This window comes from Miscanthus floridulus, chromosome 9 (genome assembly GCF_019320115.1).
Source record: "Miscanthus floridulus cultivar M001 chromosome 9, ASM1932011v1, whole genome shotgun sequence".
Taxonomy (NCBI): Eukaryota; Viridiplantae; Streptophyta; class Magnoliopsida; order Poales; family Poaceae; genus Miscanthus; species Miscanthus floridulus.
In genome coordinates this window covers 10996250-11016858 of record NC_089588.1, presented here as the reverse complement: position 1 = coordinate 11016858, position 20609 = coordinate 10996250, and positions in this window count along the sequence as shown.

Below are 20609 nucleotides of genomic sequence, written 5' to 3'. Positions count from 1 at the left end.
CAACTTGAAGCCGCCAACCAAGAGAAGACGGAACAAGAGGCATAGAACCAGAACCTGGTCGTCCAGCTCAGTAACAAAGAGCAGGAAAAAACAAGTAAGTTGTCACTTTATCACAACAAGTGCATGACACGTGTTGTTGCATTGTTGGTAATAACAACTGTAGTGCAGGCTTAGAAACCGAAGTAGTCCATCTCCAAGAGGAGAATAGCCGTGTGGCCATAGAGTGTGGTCGCCTAAAGGAGGACAACAAGAAATTGGCGCACGACCAGTCGCAACTCTGGGACCGCACAACCAAGATGAAGGAGGAACTGAAAAGTAAGTGTTCCAGACCACCTTGCTCACTCTGTTGCCCGCCTTATCTTGTTGTGGCGTGACATTTTAATGTCTTATGCGGTTTGCAATTTTAAAAGTCAATGCCAAGAAGCATCTGGAAACTGTGATGAAAGATCGTGACGGCTGGAAGGTGCGATGCCTAGAGATCATCGAGGATCGGGACACATGGAAGAACCGGTGCTAGGAAGTGGCAACTGGCATTTTACCCGTCCTCAACCTTATCGACCCAGCGCTTACAGAGGAAGTGCCAAGGACACCGTAGCTCGGACTGGTCGAGAGATGCCAAAAGGCATGGGAATGGTTCCAAGAGTTCATGAAGGAGGCAGGTGAGTACATAGGCGCACATGTGCTAAGCATGGTGCGTGCCCACTACCCCCTGATCGATCTCAAGCGCCTAGAGGCTGGGTACCCGAAGGAGGTAGATCCAGACAAGGCTGAGGAGCTTCAGATGACCCAGCTAGACATGTCTTCAAAGATAATTGGCGACATTAACCTATGTGGGGGTGGGACAGCACCTATACAGGGTACGCCATCAACAAGTCAGCTAGAAACACCATCAGTTGTGAGCCAACCAGCGAAGCCTGCGGTCTCAACCAGCTAGGCAGTGGTGGGGCCATCCTCCTCAGCTCGACCAGTACAAGAGTCCCCAAGACTCGAGCAGGATGTCGGAAGCAGCGAGCAGCAGGTGCCGCGTGACCCGACCAGCCAACAGGATAGGCTAGAGCTGTAGAAGAAGGATATAGTTGTGTTATTGTAAACTTGTACCTCTTTAGGCAAGCTTGTAATAACGTAACTTTATATCATCATAAGCTTGTTTGTTTTGTATAAAACGTATTTAAGCTTGAAACCCGTGTTGGTGTAACTAAGTGAGAACATGTTAGCGTTCTGTTTAGTTGTACCAGTTTACTCGACACGTCATCCTGAAAAGTTTGTACGGCCCTGATTTGCCACATGGTCGGAGTGTGAGGGTGCGTGACCTGTGCACACGTAGACACGGACAAGTCAAACCAGGGGGACCTGCCGATCACCCGTAGCGTAGAGAGCGGATCCCATGCATGCGTTGGGGAGAACCGAAGACAGGGCCTGCTCCAAAAACCCAGGAAGGAATGGTGGTTGGCTTTGACTGGCTAAGTTAGAATAACCATAAAATTCAAAGTGACACATCAGAGTGGTCGGAGAAATCATAATAGCTTTATTGAATTAATTTGAAAGTACAAGAGGAGTACATATCTTAGTAGTTAAGCATAGAAATGCCTAAGCTTGTCGATGTGCCATGAATTGGGTACGTCCGTACCGTCCAGGTGAGCTAACCTGTAAGACGTTGGTCGTGTGACTTCCTTGATCATGAAGGGCCCTTCCCATGGAGTTGCGAGTTTATGGACACCAGCCTGATTCATCTTCCACTTCAGGACCAGGTCCTCGACCACGAAGAACCACTCTTTAACGTTCTTGTTGTAGTACCTGCGCAAAACAGCAAGGTATTTGGCAGTACGTACGCAAGAATCGAGCCGCTTCTCTTCTACACTATTCACTTCTAGCTCCCATACTTCATTGACCTTGCCTTCGTCGAAGTTCTCTACCCGTGCCGATCTAAAAGCTATATCTACTGGGAGAACTGCCTCAGCACCATATACCATAAAGTATGGTGAGACACCGGTGTTATGACTAGGCTGAGTTCTGAGGCCCCAGACCACGGCTAGTAACTCTTTAAGCCATCTTCCAGGAGCTTTATCGTTTTCTCTATACATCCTCTTCTTCAATGCATCCAAAATCATACCGTTTGCCCGCTCGACGTGTCCATTAGCTCTAGGGTGCGCCACCGAGACATATTTTACTACTATGCTCCTTTCATCGCAGAAGTCCCAAAAAGCGTTCTCGGTGAACTGAGTACCCAGATCAGTGATGATGCTGTTGGGCATGCCGAAGCGGTGCATGACCTGGTCGAGGAACGTGATAGCCTTTTCTGAGGATGCCTGTACCAGAGGCATGTACTCTATCCACTTAGAAAATTTGTCGATCAGCACAAAGACACATGTAAATTTCCCTGGTGCCGGTTTGAAGGGTCCGATCATATTCAGTCCCCAGCATGCGAAGGGCCAAGAGGCTGGTATTGTCTAGATCTCATATGCTGGTACGTGGATTCTCTTGGCGAAGAACTGACAACCCTCACAGTGGCGGACTAGCTTCTCTGCATCGGCTACCGCTGACGGCCAATAGAACCCTACTTGGAAAGCCTTGCCGACCAGCGTTCTCGAGGCCACATGGTTGCCACAGGAGCCAGAGTGGATTTGGTCTAGGAGATGTTCGCCATCCTCCTAGGTTATACACTTCATCAAGATTTCCTCCTTTGCGTTCTTGCGCCATAACTTGCCATCGACGAGCAGATACTGCTTACTGCGACTCATCAGGCGCTCGTTTTCTGTCCGATCAGTGTAACCGCTGCCATCTGTCAGGTACTTGATGAAAGGTACTCTCTAGTCGGGCTCATGAGTGGTCGGAGGTGGCTCGGTGGTGCTCGACGCCAGAACCGTAGCCACCAATTGCTGGTCTAGAGGCTTGTCGACTGTGGGATCTTCCTCTTCGATGGAAGGCGCAAGTAGGTCTTGGACGAATATGCCATATGGGACTTTGGCTCGGGATGATCCTAACTTTGACAGCGCATCTGCGGCTTGATTTTTGTCCCGAACCACGTGTGTGTACTCGATGCCATAGAACTTGCCTTCCAGCTTTCTGATCGATTTGCAGTATGCATCCATCTTTTCGCTGGTCATGTCCTAGTCCTTGTTGAGTTGGTTGATGACCAGAGCCGAGTCTCCGTAGACATAGAGACGTTTAACACCGAGCTCGACCACAATGCGCAAACCATGTAGGCATGCTTCGTATTCGGCGGCATTATTAGATGCTGGGAAATAAATCCTGAGGACGTACCAGAGCTGCTCCTTGGATGGTGATACGAAAAGGACTCCTGCTCCTGCGCCATCGATGTTGAGAGAGCCGTCGAAGTACATCTTCCAATATTCGTCGAGCCCCTGAGAGGCAGGCGTGCTTAAGTCTGTCCACTCGACGATGAAATCGACGAGTGCCTGAGACTTGATTGTAGTATGGCTTGCGAACTCCAAGGAGAAGGGGCATAGCTCCATTGCCCATTTGATGATGCGCCCGTTCGCATCCTTGTTGCTAATGATGTCTCGTAGAGGGTACTCAGTCATGACCACCACACGATATCCATCAAAGTAATGTTTCAACTTTTGGGATGTTATCAGTATGGCGTAGATCAATTTCTGAATCTGTGGGTACCTGGTCTTGGATTCATTGAGTACCTCACTGATGAAATAAATTGGTCACTGTACCTTGTAGACGTGGATGGACTCGTCACGCTTGACCACCATGGCAGTGGAGACCACTCGATTAGTCACCGCAATGTAAAGCAGGAGTGTTTCGTCTTCTCTGGGAGCAGTGAGGACAGGAGGTGACGTAAGGTATTGTTTCAGCTGTGTGAAGGCAGTGTCTGTGTAACACCCCGGTGTTATGCCTACATTTAGGCATTGCTAATCATACATATCGTGCATCATCAAGCATCCTATTCATACATGCGTAATCTTGCATATAACAACTGAAACATTACTTCGAAACATACGAAACATGTTTGTGAAAAGTAAATGATGCCTACACTTATTAGAGTTGTTTTGCTCTGATTCTTGCTTGCTAGTTGAGTAGAAACTGTTGGTTATGCTTGTAAATCATCTAGAATTGTTTAGCAAAATTTTTGGAGCAAGGTTTGTATTCAAATTAATTCAAAACTTTGCTTCCAAAGTAAATTCCCAAAATTAGGGTTTTGAGTTAAAATTTAACTTTGATTCTATAATTTAAAAATCTAGATAGAATTGGACTTTGGTCATAAAAGCAAAGTTGTAGGGAATTAAATTCTAAGCAACTTTCATTTTTGGTACATTTTCAAAAGAGGTCATTTTCTTTCTCAAAATAATGTTTGAAAGTTGGCATTTAAAAATATCTTGAATTTTTATTTGAAAAAGGAATTTTCTCCTTCGCGGGCCGCCGCCTCGCGTCTGGCCCACCAGCCGAAGCCGGCCCGGCCTGCCTCCGCGCCCGCCGCCAGCTCACCCGCCTTCGCCTCGGCCCAGCTGGCTCGCCGTGGCCCAGTCCACCGCGCGCTGCCTTCTCCTCCCGCGCGCCGCGCCCGACCGCGTCAGGTACGCCGCGCCGCGTGGCGAGCGCATGCCGGTGACGCAGGCCGGGTGGCGTCCAGTGGCCCCCGCAAGCACGCGCGCCGCGCCGATATCACGCCACCGCAGCTTCGCATCCCCGCTGTCCGAGCGCATCACTCCGCACTCAGCCAGCCACAGCAGCTCCTTCCGCGCGCAGTGAGCTCCACCACCGAGCGCCGCGGTCGTTCCGCCGGCGAATTGCTCCCCCTCCCTCGCCTCATTCTCCGATTCCTCGCGCCAGCAGCTCCGCCTCGTCAAGCCCCTTCAGTTGCGCCCGTGTGTGGCTGCCGTCGGTGAGGTGAGAGGCCGTGGTGACCGTTTTCTTCCTCGCTCGGCCATGGCCAAGCTCGTCGGAGCTCGTGCCGCGCTGGTGAACCGCTCCACCTCGGTCTTCCTTATCTCGCGCATCAGCACCGCTCTGCCCCCGCGACCTTTGTGCGCGCTTTTCTGTGGGTTGCCGTGGCCGGGAAGCGCCGCCCGCAAGTACGCCGCGCCGCCGCGCCTGTGCAAACGCCGGTGAGGCGCTCTGCCTCGGCTGGCCAGGCCGAGCCAGGCCGGGGGCTGACGCCCTGTTGGGCCGTCTCCCCTCCCTCGCGCTCGGGCCGCGCAGGCCGGTGATGGCCGTGGGCCAGCTGTTCCCTTCAGGCCGGCCCAGTATTGTTTAAAGTGAATTGATTTCCTTTATTATTTGTTATTTGAAATCAAAAATGGTTTGAAAAATGTTTGGATGATCAAACTTGTTCCAAATTTGTTGAAACAAAATTTGCTAGGTTCCTTATCACCAGATCTACTTGGGAAAAATAGTGCATGTCATTTTTGATATACTTTTCTGTAGGATTTTATTTCATCATGAATATTGCTGATAACTTGAAAAATGTGTAGAAAAATCTATAGTCTTCAGAAAAATATGATTCCAAGTTTGTTAATCTTATTATGTCATGTACTTCCTAGGAAAAATATGTTTCATACATGTGCTGTGGGAAAATTTTGAGGTGTAGTTCAAGTACTTTTAATGGCTGATTTTTGTTATTTTTGCTAGAAAGCAAACTTTGTATAAAACATGCATGTAGTAATTTTTAGACAGTCATTATATGCTATTAAAAACCTAGGAAAAATACTAATTCTGTTGTTTGACACTTTTTATAGTACAAAGTAATTTCATGCTCATTTTTATGCTATAGCTTGTCATTTTTGTGTAGGATAGTTTACTTATCCAAATGCCATGAAATTTTTATGGTAGTCTGTTTAGGGTAGTAGTATGCTACTGCAATTTTCTCAGATTTTTAGGAGCATCAGAAATATAGGTTGCTATTCAAACCTATTATTAATTAGGGTTTAAGCAAGTGTTGCTTTAAGTGTGATTAAGAAATTAGTAAAGCTTTGGTGTATCTTTGAAGCATTTCATAAGATAGGTTAACTTAACATATTAGTAGTAGAAGAGAATGCAGTAGATGACATGTGCTTATAGTATAGTTTCTTGGATGATGTTGACTACCTTGTATTTCAACATATCCATCGCATTCATCTCCTTCGATGCACCGTTTGCATAATCCCTTACGCGCATTGCATCATATAGGATCGCAAACCGAGAACCCAGTCGTCATACCCGAGGAGCCCGAGGAGCAGCTCGAGGTGCAGCAGCAGGAAGTGCCAGAAGCCGACGAGGAGGACGTTGAGGAACTTCCGGAGTGCCCCGATCATCTTCCGAGCTCCTTCGAGAGAGGCAAGCCCCGGAGCATTTTTCTCCCGGTTTGCAATGATTTAATTAAATGCTTTACTTTAATTGATGCATTACGTTCAGGAGTTGTTTGCAACCGTTGCTGCATTATACCTTGCTTACCTTTGTTATACTATATCCTTGTTACCCTGGTATCCGCAGTCGAGTAAATGCTTAGCTGGCTTAGACCGGTAGAAGTCAAGTGATTTCCTGTCACCTGCGAGCTATAGGTGGTTACCTGGATCTGCTTGGATGACTATGAAGTCATGGTATAACTAAGTGTTAAATGAAGTTGAGACCGGACGGAGACTTGCAGTGTTTTGGACTGTAGTGTTTTCCGTCTGTGTCGATTAAGGACCGGCCGTTGTTGGGCCTCGAGTCATGTTGAACGCATGCCTTACATTTAGCTGGCCGGATAAAGTACCTTCCGACCGCGAAGCTGGGAGAATTTTCGGGCCGAGTAAATTGCCCGCAGCGCACTGTGACGAAGCAGGTGTGGTAGGACACGGGGGCGGGATGATAAGGCCAAAGTGCAGTCGGTCGGCCCCCGGGTACATGTGGTTCCTGGCAAACTCGAGATTCCTGGAAAGTTGACTCGGTGATCAATATCTCACTTTAGCGGGTGAGTGAGATTTGTGTAAGGAACAAATCACCAGCTGGTTAGGAATCGATTCGAATCGCCATCGCTCCTGGATAGTGAGCACTTGACTTGAGTTACTTCATCGTAGTAAATGTTATGGAACACTTGGACAGTTATAACGAATATGACAGTATGGAAGTTGTTTAATGATCATTGGTTATCATTATCTGCTTAATCACATGTTTACTCTAGTATAGGTGCAAACCTAGTTGACAGGTTAATAATAATTAACTTGGCAATAATGCTTTTCTAAAGGTTCTCGAAAGGCTAAAAATGCTTCTTTTTGCAAATGAGTCAGCTACCCTACTATAAAGCCCTTCATAATCCTTGGTGTCAATTATTTTTGGTTATGTCGGGTAAGTCTGGCTGAGTACCTTCTCGTACTCAGGGTTTTATTCCCACTTGTTGCAGATGGGCAGATGTATTACGGCTACTGTATCAACTGCCTGTATCCTGCGATGGGTGATGCTTAGGACCATGGGCATGGTCATTCCTTACGTCTCATCTGATGCTTTTGTTGGAGATGATCATTCGCTGGCACTCTATTTAAACTCCGTGTGTGTGTGTGTAGTTTGAACCAATGACTTCCGCTATTTTCATTCGAACTGGTTTGTAATAACTATGTTGAAACTCTGATGTATTTGAGATCGCGAACTTTTATGTAATATGTGATGGTGACCGCTAAACTTATTACGATCATGGCTGGGACACGAGTTGGTTTGAAATCCTTCGTGATTTCACGGACTACCGGGTTATACGGGCTTAAGTTTGCTCAATCGTCTGCTCTGATGGATGATTTTCTTACTTAATTTTGTATAATTGGTCGGTTCTGTTACAGCTGGTATCAGAGCATGGTTTAGCGTGTTACTGTTCACAAGTGTATTTAAAACAAAAAGGCATTTGAAAAACGTGATTTTAAAACTATAAAGTGTGCCAGTGATCATATCCGTTATGCCCAGTTAAGGACTTTAGGTGGCTTAATTAAGTACTGACTGGGGTTCTTGCATCATATTTCTCTTTCGTCGCTCATACGGCGTGCTATTGTATGAGTGCCACTTGTTGAGTGGTAATGAATGGATCATTTGCCTCTACGCCTCGGTAAGTGTGAGTTGTGAGAGCATGATCGGATACACCGCCGATCTAGGGTGAATGCTTATTTGATGCCGGAGTAATTACATGTTTTACAAAGGTATCTCATGTATGGGTCTTCCGTCTATGGAGGCGATGCCGTCAATAGGACGATGGTTCGGGTAGTTACTACCGTTGTACACGTATCTGGGGATTCGTGTAGAGCGTGTAGATAAAACTTTACTGCTTTTATGCATTCATTGGGAATTGGGCTGAAATGAATTTTCTACAGGTACATAACAACGCTATCGTGTAGAACGTATTAGCTACGTATTGAGAGATCGTTGTATGCCACCGAATTAGTCGTTAGAAATTATTTATTTCCTAAGTTTGTGAGAACGTACGACCCGTACATACATCATGTTACTTGTGCATCTCATTCATCTCATGCATACCTCCCCTTATAAATTGATTATCTCATTTTGATAAAAGTGTATCACCTAAAATATGTTTCCCCGAAGTAATAAGAGAACTTTTGCTACAGATGGCCCGCACGAAGCAGACCGCCCGTAAGTCCACCGGAGGAAGAGCACCTCGACGTCCGTTGGCCCTGAGGGAGCACCGCACCACGGACACCTTCTTGAGCGAGTTTGGCATGCCGACCTTGCTTTGGAGAGTGCTCCATGATGTGGGGTACCCAGAGGGTCAAGAGCTGGTGTACTCTTGGAATGAAAGCCAGTTAGCAGAGGATGGACTCGCAGTGGTGGAGATCACGGTTCCTGCTCTCGGTGATGCTCCAGATTGGGATGGTTGGCATTTGGAGTTTGAGGGTCGCACTCCAGCTGAGGGTGCAGAGGGAGCAGCCTTCCGTGTCATCAGGGACATTATGAGCAGATTTCCCAGTGAGCTTGCAGCAGCTCTAGCTGGTACTTTTCCTAGGGATGATCCTCGCGACGCCATTTGGGTTCAGCCTCAAGGAAGTGCATTGGTCAGAGGTCCAGCTGAAGGACAGGCTAGCGACAACCAGGCAATGAGTGCTATGTTCGCCGCTATCAGAGCGTATGAAGGTCTTGAGAGTACTTACTGGACTTTGACTGGCTTGCGTAGTGAGGATAAGCTAAAAGGGAAGCAGCAGAAGAAGAGACAGGCACAAGCTATAGCTAGCTTGCAGGAGCAGTTGGCTGATATGAACTTACAGCGAGATCAGGCGGTTGAGAGAGGTGATAGAGCTATGCAGCGAGTGCATACGTTGACTCAAGCCAACAACAATGCAGACCGCATGATTGGACAGTTGGTTCGGGAAAGGAATGAAGCCTGGAACGCAAGAAACCTTCTGTTGCAGAGAGTCGATGAGCTAGAGGAATACAACGGCAACCTGCACGAGGAGTTTCACGCGCTCTACAATGGGGTTGGCCCATATGCTCCACCGAATGCCGCTGGCATGGACATCGATGACGACAACCAGAACAAGCCTGTAGTTTCACTGGGAGGCGATGGTGACGTCTCCGATCCCGACGATGGCCCCGAGGAGTAGGCTAGTTGCTTTTGCGCTAGTATCTAGGTCCTGTCGCGATGACCTTTCTTTTGTTGGCATGTAATCCATCGTATGTTGTTTCGAACGTATGAGACTTGGTATGTAGTTGGAACTGATTCTCGAATGCGATATCTGAACGCATAAAAAGTCCAGTGTATGTATGCTGGCAATGTGATTGTATGGACACGATGTTTGCCGTTTAAGTAATTCGATTAAGTGCTGTTGTTTTAATTGGAATGCGATTATTGTGCCTCTGTTTTATTGCATGAATTTATTCTCTCCAGTAAATTCAGTACGGCATAATTTTTCCTTCACTCGCAATTATTACAGCTTCACTCAATCGTTACTTGTTGCTGAAATATGCAGATGACAAACACTCGCCGAACCACGTACGAGGCCGCTGAGCCCGGTGCTAACGGTACGGGGACTGGTGGTGGTGGTGGAAACCATGGAAACAACAATGAACCTCCCCATGAACCACATTTGCCACCTCCTCCCCCATTTACCCCGGAGATGTTTCTCGCACAGCTGCTTGGGAGTCAGCGCAACACGGAACAATCCCAGAAGAACATGGAAGATTTTCTGCGCACCATCGCCAACAACGTTCAACGTGGTAACAATCAAGGCGGTGGCATGGGAGTAAACCAATATAGCAGCTTCAAAGATTTCATGGACACCAGGCCACCCGTATTCAAGGAAGCCACAGAGCCACTCGATGCTGAGGAATGGATCAACATGATGGAAGATAAATTCTGTGTGTTGAGGATGACTGAGGTTCTGAAAATGGAGTATGCTGCACTTCAATTGCAAGGACCGGCGGGAATGTGGTGGAAGCACCATCGCACCACCTTCCCTCCAAATGCTCAAATTTCTTGGAGAGAGTTTGCTGAGGCCTTCCATGGAGTCTATATTCCACCAGGGCTGACCGAGATGAAGTTGGGAGAGTTTCTGGCATTAAACCAGGGCACCAAGACCGTGACGCAATACCTACATGCTTTCAACAACTTGTGTTGCTATGCTCCCGACATGGTTGACACAGATGCTAAAAGGATAGCCAGTTTTAAGAGGGGTCTCAATCCAAAAATGATGAAGCATGTCGGTACCAACAACCGCGTCAGATTCAATGACTTCATCAGCGACTGTCTGAAGCAGGAGAAGAATAACAACGCTAGCACCGCAGCCAAGACACGCAAGAGAGCCTTTGAAGGAGGGCCGTCTCAAGCTAGAGCACCTATGGGAGGTCGTCCCCCATATCTCCCATCGGCACCTGGTGCTAGATTCAGGCCACCTCAGCCAAGAAGCCAGAATTTCCGTGGACCTCAAAAGCCGTACAAGATGGCAGTACAACCCAACAAAGCAGCCGCAACTGCGGTGCAAGGCAGTTCCAAGGGAGCTGTGGGATCTGCCGGGACAGTAAGAGGACCCTGCTATAACTGTGATCAACCCGGTCATTTCTCGAAGTTTTGTCCGTACCCGCCCAAGAAGAAGCAGCAGACTTATAATGCTAGAGTGCACAGTACAACAGTGGATGAAATCCCAGAGGGAGAGCCTGTCACTGCTGGTAAGTTTCCTATCAACGAAAACCCTGCAGTTGTTCTATTTGATTCTGGATCATCGCATTCTTTTATGAGTCAAGCATTTGCACAGAAACATGAACAACTATGCACAGAATTGGGTTATGGTTACCGTATAAGTTCAGCAGGGGCTGATGTTTTGACCAACCGGATGGTTCGAGGGGCAACCCTTGAATTAGGTAGCAGGAAGTTCCGAGTAAACTTGATAGTTATGCCTGGGTTAGTCTTAGATGTCATTATAGGGATGAATTGGATGAAGGATTGGGGAGCAGTCATAGATACTGGAAGTCGAGTACTTACCCTTAAGGATCCCCTAGGTGAGGGTACTTTCCAAGTACCATTGCCTCGGAGAACAGACCTTATAAGTGTTACATGTGCTACGGCAGTCATTCCTATTCATCAGATTCCGGTAGTGTGTGAATTTCTGGATGTATTCCCGGATGAGCTACCTGGTCTTCCGCCAGATAGGGAGATTGAGTTTGGAATTGAGTTAGTCCCCGGAACGGCTCCGATTTCAAGGAGACCCTATCGGATGCCTCCAGATGAGTTAGCTGAGCTAAAGAAGCAATTAGAAGAATTGTCAAAAAAGGGGTTTATTCGGCCAAGCAAGTCTGAATGGGGATGTCCCGCTTTGTTTGTGAAAAAGAAGAAAGAGGGCACGTTGAGAATGTGCATAGATTATAGACCACTCAACGCTGTGACCATCAAGAATAAATATCCCTTGCCTCATATTGATGTTCTGTTTGACCAATTATCCAAGGCCAAGGTGTTCTCAAAAATAGATTTGAGATCCGGTTATCACCAGATCAAGATTAGGCCACAGGATAAACCAAAAACTGCATTTTCCACCAGATACGGGTTGTATGAGTATCTTGTCATGTCTTTTGGCTTGACAAATGCTCCTGCATATTTTATGTTCTTGATGAATACAGTTTTCATGCCAGAATTGGATAAGTTTGTGGTAGTGTTCATCGATGACATTCTGGTGTACTCCGAGAATGAGAAAGATCATGAAGAGCATCTGAGAACTGTCTTGACCAGACTTAGAGATCATTAATTGTATGCTAAGTTTAGCAAATGCGAATTCTGGTTGAAGGAAGTTCCTTTTCTTGGTCACATTTTGTCAGAGAATGGAGTTTCAGTCGATCCAAGTAAGGTGCAAGAAGTTATGAATTGGAAAGCACCGACCACAGTTCCTGAGATTAGAAGTTTCTTAGGACTAGCGGGTTATTACCGTCGCTTTATACCAGATTTCTCGAAGATCGCCAAACCGATGACAAGTCTCCTTCAGAAGGATCATAAATTTGTGTGGACAGAAGAGTGTGAAGCAGCTTTCCACACTTTGCGGAAACTGTTGACCACTGCTCCTGTTCTAGCACAACCAGATATCGAGAAACCATTTGATGTGTTTTGCGACACATCGAAGACTGGATTGGGCTGTGTTCTTATGCAAGAAAGGAGAGTCATTGCTTATGCATCACGTCAATTGAGAAAGCACGAGGTCAACTATCCAACACATGATCTTGAACTTGCTGCAGTTGTGCACGCCCTAAAAATTTGGAGACATTACCTACTTGGTAATGTGTGTAATATTTTCACGGATCACAAGAGTCTTAAGTATATCTTTACCCAACCAGAGCTAAACATGAGACAACGTAGATGGTTGGAATTGATCAAAGATTACAACTTGAATGTGCAATATCATCCTGGTAAAGCCAATGTAGTGGCAGATGCTTTGAGCAGGAAGTCACATTACTTGACTGTGCAGCCATTACTTGAAGATGGATTCGATCTAATGCATCCTGCTGTGTTAAATAGTATTCAGATTAGTTGCTCTTTGGAGAGTAAGATAATAGAAGGTCAGAAAACTGACAAGGGGATATTCCACATCAAAGAGAAAATAAAAGAAAAGCCGTCTCAACACTTTAAAGTGGATGAACAGGGCGTATTATGGTTTGACAACCGTCTTGTGGTTCCCAAGGATCGAGAGCTTAGAAGTAAACTCATGGATGAAGCTCACCTTTCTAAGCTATCTATCCATCCCGGAAGTAGTAAGATGTATCAAGAACTAAGATCTCGCTATTGGTGGACCAAAATGAAGAAAGAAATTACAGCATATGTTGCCAGATGTGACACATGTTGTCGAGTGAAAGCCATTCACATGAAACCTGCCGGTATGTTGCAACCCTTATCAGTCCCTAGTTGGAAGTGGGACGATATCATTATGGATTTTATCACAGGTTTGCCCACTACTCAAAAAGGACATGATTCAATTTGGGTAATTGTGGATCGTCTTACCAAGACCGCTCATTTCTTGCCGGTCAAAACAGATTTTCGACCACCTCAATATGCTGAGAAGTATATCGCAGAAATTGTGAGGTTGCATGGTATACCAAAGACCATAATATCTGATAGAGGCTCACAGTTCACGGCTCATTTTTGGGAACATTTACACAAAGGCTTAGGAACTAGTTTGATTCGCAGTACCGCTTATCATCCTCAGACAGATGGTCAGACTGAACGAGTGAATGCTGTTTTGGAGGATATGTTAAGAGCCTGTGTATTGTCTTCTAAAGGATCATGGGAATCATGGTTACCGTTAGCTGAGTTTTCTTATAATAATAGTTATCAAGAAAGCATCAAGATGGCCCCATTCGAAGCTTTATATGGCAGAAAATGTAGAACACCATTGAATTGGGTCGAACCTGGAGATAGAAGGTATTATGGCATTGACTTTGTAGAAGAAGCCGAGAAGAAAGTTCATATTATTCAGCAGAATATGAAAGCGGCCCAATCACGTCAGAAAAGCTATGCAGACAAAAGGAGGAGACCCCTTGTGTTTGAAGTTGGTGACTATGTTTATCTGAAAGTCACGCCAATGAAGAAGAAAAGGTTTGGAATCCGAAGAGAGCTTGCTGCGAGATTCGTAGGACCATACAAGATCTTGGAACAAAGAGGTCCGGTAGCCTACAAGTTAGAGTTACCTGAGACAATGAGTACAGTTTTCCCAATTTTTCATGTATCACATCTCAAGAAATGCTTACGTGTTCCGGAGGAAAGAATAGAACCTCGAGGTATTCAACTCAAATCAGATTTGGTGTATCGTGAGCAACCAGTCCGGGTGTTAGACACTAAGGAACGTGCTACTCGGAATAGTGTGGTGAAAACATACAAGATACAGTGGGATCATCATGATGAGGGAGATGCAACTTGGGAAACAGGAGAGTATCTACAAAAAGCTTATGAAGAATTTTATAACAAATGGTTCGTAACCCAAATCTCGGGACGAGATTTTTATAAGGGGGGAGGGCTGTAACACCCTGGTGTTATGCCTGCATTTAGGCATTGCTAATCATACATATCGTGCATCATCAAGCATCCTATTCATACATGCGTAATCTTGCATATAACAACTGAAACATTACTTCGAAACATACGAAACATGTTTGTGAAAAGTAAATGATGCATACACTTATTAGAGTTGTTTTGCTCTGATTCTTGCTTGCTAGTTGAGTAGAAACTGTTGGTTATGCTTGTAAATCATCTAGAATTGTTTAGCAAAATTTTTGGAGCAAGGTTTGTATTCAAATTAATTCAAAACTTTGCTTCCAAAGTAAATTCCCAAAATTAGGGTTTTGAGTTAAAATTTAACTTTGATTCTATAATTTAAAAATCTAGATAGAATTGGACTTTGGTCATAAAAGCAAAGTTGTAGGGAATTAAATTCTAAGCAACTTTCATTTTTGGTACATTTTCAAAAGAGGTCATTTTCTTTCTCAAAATAATGTTTGAAAGTTGGCATTTAAAAATATCTTGAATTTTTATTTGAAAAAGGAATTTTCTCCTTCGCGGGCCACCGCCTCGCATCTGGCCCACCAGCCGAAGCCGGCCCGGCCTGCCTCCGCGCCCGCCGCCAGCTCACCCGCCTTCGCCTCGGCCCAGCTGGCTCGCCGTGGCCCAGTCCACCGCGCGCTGCCTTCTCCTCCCGCGCGCCGCGCCCGACCGCGTCAGGTACGCCGCGCCGCGTGGCGAGCGCATGCCGGTGACGCAGGCCGGGTGGCGTCCAGTGGCCCCCGCAAGCACGCACGCCGCGCCGATATCACGCCACCGCAGCTTCGCATCCCCGCTGTCCGAGCGCATCACTCCGCACTCAGCCAGCCGCAGCAGCTCCTTCCGCGCGCAGTGAGCTCCACCACCGAGCGCCGCGGTCGTTCCGCCGGCGAATTGCTCCCCCTCCCTCGCCTCATTCTCCGATTCCTCGCGCCAGCAGCTCCGCCTCGTCAAGCCCCTTCAGTTGCGCCCGTGTGTGGCTGCCGTCGATGAGGTGAGAGGCCGTGGTGACCGTTTTCTTCCTCGCTCGGCCATGGCCAAGCTCATCGGAGCTCGTGCCGTGCCGGTGAACCGCTCCACCTCGGTCTTCCTTATCTCGCGCATCAGCACCGCTCTGCCCCCGCGACCTTTGTGCGCGCTTTTCCATGGGTTGCCGTGGCCGGGAAGCGCTGCCCGCAAGTACGCCGCGCCGCCGCGCCTGTGCAAACGCCGGTGAGGCGCTCTGCCTCGGCTGGCCAGGCCGAGCCAGGCCGGGGGCTGACGCCCTGTTGGGCCGTCTCCCCTCCCTCGCGCTCGGGCCGCGCAGGCCGGTGATGGCCGTGGGCCAGCTGTTCCCTTCAGGCCGGCCCAGTATTGTTTAAAGTGAATTGATTTCCTTTATTATTTGTTATTTGAAATCAAAAATGGTTTGAAAAATGTTTGGATGATCAAACTTGTTCCAAATTTGTTGAAACAAAATTTGCTAGGTTCCTTATCACCAGATCTACTTGGGAAAAATAGTGCATGTCATTTTTGATATACTTTTCTGTAGGATTTTATTTCATCATGAATATTGCTGATAACTTGAAAAATGTGTAGAAAAATCTATAGTCTTCAAAAAAATATGATTCCAAGTTTGTTAATCTTATTATGTCATGTACTTCCTAGGAAAAATATGTTTCATACATGTGCTGTGGGAAAATTTTGAGGTGTAGTTCAAGTACTTTTAATGGCTGATTTTTGTTATTTTTGCTAGAAAGCAAACTTTGTATAAAACATGCATGTGGTAATTTTTAGACAGTCATTATATGCTATTAAAAACCTAGGAAAAATACTAATTCTGTTGTTTGACACTTTTCATAGTACAAAGTAATTTCATGCTCATTTTTATGCTATAGCTTGTCATTTTTGTGTAGGATAGTTTACTTATCCAAATGCCATGAAATTTTTATGGTAGTCTGTTTAGGGTAGTAGTATGCTACTGCAATTTTCTCAGATTTTTAGGAGCATCAGAAATATAGGTTGCTATTCAAACCTATTATTAATTAGGGTTTAAGCAAGTGTTGCTTTAAGTGTGATTAAGAAATTAGTAAAGCTTTGGTGTATCTTTGAAGCATTTCATAAGATAGGTTAACTTAACATATTAGTAGTAGAAGAGAATGCAGTAGATGACATGTGCTTATAGTATAGTTTCTTGGATGATGTTGACTACCTTGTATTTCAACATATCCATCGCATTCATCTCCTTCGATGCACCGTTTGCATAATCCCTTACGCGCATTGCATCATACAGGATCGCAAACCGAGAACCCAGTCGTCATACCCGAGGAGCCCGAGGAGCAGCTCGAGGTGCAGCAGCAGGAAGTGCCAGAAGCCGACGAGGAGGACGTTGAGGAACTTCCGGAGTGCCCCGATCACCGTCCGAGCTCCTTCGAGAGAGGCAAGCCCCGGAGCATTTTTCTCCCGGTTTGCAATGATTTAATTAAATGCTTTACTTTAATTGATGCATTACGTTCAGGAGTTGTTTGCAACCGTTGCTGCATTATACCTTGCTTACCTTTGTTATACTATATCCTTGTTACCCTGGTATCCGTAGTCGAGTAAATGCTTAGCTGGCTTAGACCGGTAGAAGTCGGGTGATTTCCTGTCACCTGCGAGCTATAGGTGGTTACCTGGATCTGCTTGGATGACTATGAAGTCATGGTATAACTAAGTGTTAAATGAAGTTGAGACCGGACGGAGACTTGCAGTGTTTTGGACTGTAGTGTTTTCCGTCTGTGTCGATTAAGGACCGGCCGTTGTTGGGCCTCGAGTCATGTTGAACGCATGCCTTACATTTAGCTGGCCGGATAAAGTACCTTCCGACCGCGAAGCTGGGAGAATTTTCAGGCCGAGTAAATTGCCCGCAGCGCACTGTGCCGAAGCAGGTGTGGTAGGACACGGGGGCGGGATGATAAGGCCAAAGTGCAGTCGGTCGGCCCCCGGGTACATGTGGTTCCTGGCAAACTCGAGATTCCTGGAAAGTTGACTCGGTGATCAATATCTCACTTTAGCGGGTGAGTGAGATTTGTGTAAGGAACAAATCACCAGCTGGTTAGGAATCGATTCGAATCGCCATCGCTCCTGGATAGTGAGCACTTGACTTGAGTTACTTCATCGTAGTAAATGTTATGGAACACTTGGACAGTTATAACGAATATGACAGTATGGAAGTTGTTTAATGATCATTGGTTATCATTATCTGCTTAATCACATGTTTACTCTAGTATAGGTGCAAACCTAGTTGACAGGTTAATAATAATTAACTTGGCAATAATGCTTTTCTAAAGGTTCTCGAAAGGCTAAAAATGCTTCTTTTTGCAAATGAGTCAGCTACCCTACTATAAAGCCCTTCATAATCCTTGGTGTCAATTATTTTTGGTTATGTCGGGTAAGTCTGGCTGAGTACCTTCTCGTACTCAGGGTTTTATTCCCACTTGTTGCAGATGGGCAGATGTATTACGGCTACTGTATCAACTGCCTGTATCCTGCGATGGGTGATGCTTAGGACCATGGGCATGGTCATTCCTTACGTCTCATCTGATGCTTTTGTTGGAGATGATCATTCACTGGCACTCTATTTAAACTCTGTGTGTGTGTGTGTAGTTTGAACCAATGACTTCCGCTATTTTCATTCGAACTGGTTTGTAATAACTATGTTGAAACTCTGATGTATTTGAGATCGCGAACTTTTATGTAATATGTGATGGTGACCGCTAAACTTATTACGATCATGGCTGGGACACGAGTTGGTTTGAAATCCTTCGTGATTTCACGGACTACCGGGTTATATGGGCTTAAGTTTGCTCAATCGTCTGCTCTGATGGATGATTTTCTTACTTAATTTCGTATAATTGGTCGGTTCTGTTACAGTCTGCTTCCTCCGACCACTCAAACTTCTCGGATGCTTTGAGCAGTTTAAAGAACGGTAATCTCTTTTCGCCAAATCTTGATATGAAACGGCTGAGAGCGGCCATGCATCCGGTAAGCTTCTGAACATCCTTCACCTTTTTGGGCGGCTTCATGTCCAAGACAGCTTTGACTTTCTTCGGGTTAGGGTGTATGCTATCGTGACTGACGACGTTGCCAAGTAGTATGCCAGAAGGAACACCAAAAATGCACTTCTTTGGGTTTAATTTCCATTGGAATGTGTTAAGGGCTGCAAAGGTGCATTCCAGGTTGTCAACAAGGGTATGTGCTTCCTTGGTTTTGACAACTACATCAACATAAGACTCAACGAGGTCATCTTTTATCTTGTCTTTGAGGCAGGCCTATATAGCGCATTGGTATGTAGCCCTAGCGTTCTTGAGCCCGAACGACATGGTCGTGTAGCAGTAGGCGCCAAAAGGCGTGATAAAAGATGTCTTGATCTGGTCATCCTTTTTGAGAGCGATCTGGTGATAACCAGAGTAGCAATCGAGAAAGGAAAGCAGCTCGCAACCTGCGGTTGAATCTACGACCTCGTCTATGCGAGGTAAGCCGAAGGGGTCCTTAGGGCAGTGTTTGTTGAGATCAGTGTAATCAACACACATTCTCCATTCATTATTCTTTTTGCGTACAAGAACCAGGTTGGCTAACCACTCCGGATGATACACTTCTTTAATAAATCCGGCTGCCAAAAGCTGTGTAACTTCTACCCTAATCGCCTCCTTCTTGTCGCGAGCAAACCGTTGTAGCTTCTGCTTGATAGGTTTGGCCTTGTCGTTGACATTCAAGGAGTGCTCGATCAAGTTCCAAGGTACACCGGGCATGTCAGTAGGTTTCCATGCGAACACATCCACGTTGCTCCTCAAGAACCTGACGAGCGCGTCTTCCTATTTGGGATCCAGGTTGGCCCCGATAAGGGCCGTTTTGCTGGGACCGCCGTCGACCAGCTGGATCACCTTGTGCTCCTTGGACTTGGTGTTCTTGCGTGGAGCCTCGAGCTCTGGGATCTCCAGGTGGTCGGCCGAGGTCTTCTTGGCATCGAGCATGGTCTCGGCCATGCGAATAGAGAGGTCGTGAGCCTCTGCTATTTTGAAGCTGTCGTCCTCGTAGGTATAAGTTGCGTATACGTTGCCCCTGAGGGTTAGAAGTCCTTTCTCGGTAGGCATCTTCAGCACCAGATACCTGTAATGAGGTATGGCCATGAACTTGGTGAGCGATGGTCGACCTAGGATAGCATGGTAGGTGCCGTCGAAGTCAGCGACCACGAAGTTGACATAGTCGGTGCGGAAGTGGTCTGGGGTCCCAAATTGCACAGGTAGCGTGATCTGCCCGAGAGGTGTGGAGCTCTGTCCGGGGAGAACACCCCAGAACTGTGCCTCGTATGGCTTGAGATCCGCCTGGGTTATCTTCAGTGCTGGCAGACTATTCTTGAACAGTATATCGATGGAGCTGCCGCCGTCAATCAGCACCCTGTCGAACTGAACCTTGTTGATACAAGGATCGAGGACTAGGGGAAAACGTCCTGGTTCAGGTATTGCGGCCCATTGGTCTTTTCTGCTGAAGGAGATCTCGCGGTGAGACCAAGAAGGGAGCCACGGATCAGCGATGAGGTTGTCGGTGTTGGCCACGTTTAAGCAAGCGCGGGCGAGCAGCTTGCGTTCTCATTTGGTCTCGATGGACACTTTGCCTCCAATGATGGTGTGCACGCGATCGGTTGGCTTGACATACTTGTGACGGGGATCTGCGTCTTCATCGTCGTTGTCCTCGTTGTGCTGTTCCCCTGCGTCGTTAGGCTTGTCGGACGTATCCGGAGCCTATTGACGCGTGTAGATTGACTTGAGAACATGGCAGTTCTCCATGGTATGGTTTGACTTGGGATGGAGCTGGTAGGGCCATTTCAATGCTTTGGCGTAGTCTTCTTCGTAGTTGCGACGTCTGCCACCTTTTTTTTATGGTGTTGACCTCGCCGTCGTCTTCCCGAGCACGCTTGCCCCTGTAATCATCACGGCGGTTATGCCACTAATTACGTTGGTCGCGGTGGTCGTGGGGGTCGTTGCGCTGGTTGCGGTGATCAAAATTGTTGTTCCGACCACGGTTGCCGCGGTAGTCGTCGTGGTGTGGGGGGTGGTCGGAGCGTGGAACCCTTGCTGCTTCTTCGATGATTATCTTTTTAGCGTCGTCGGCATCCGCATATTTCTTGGCGGTGGCCAGGAGCGCTGTGACTGATTCAGGTCTCTTGCGA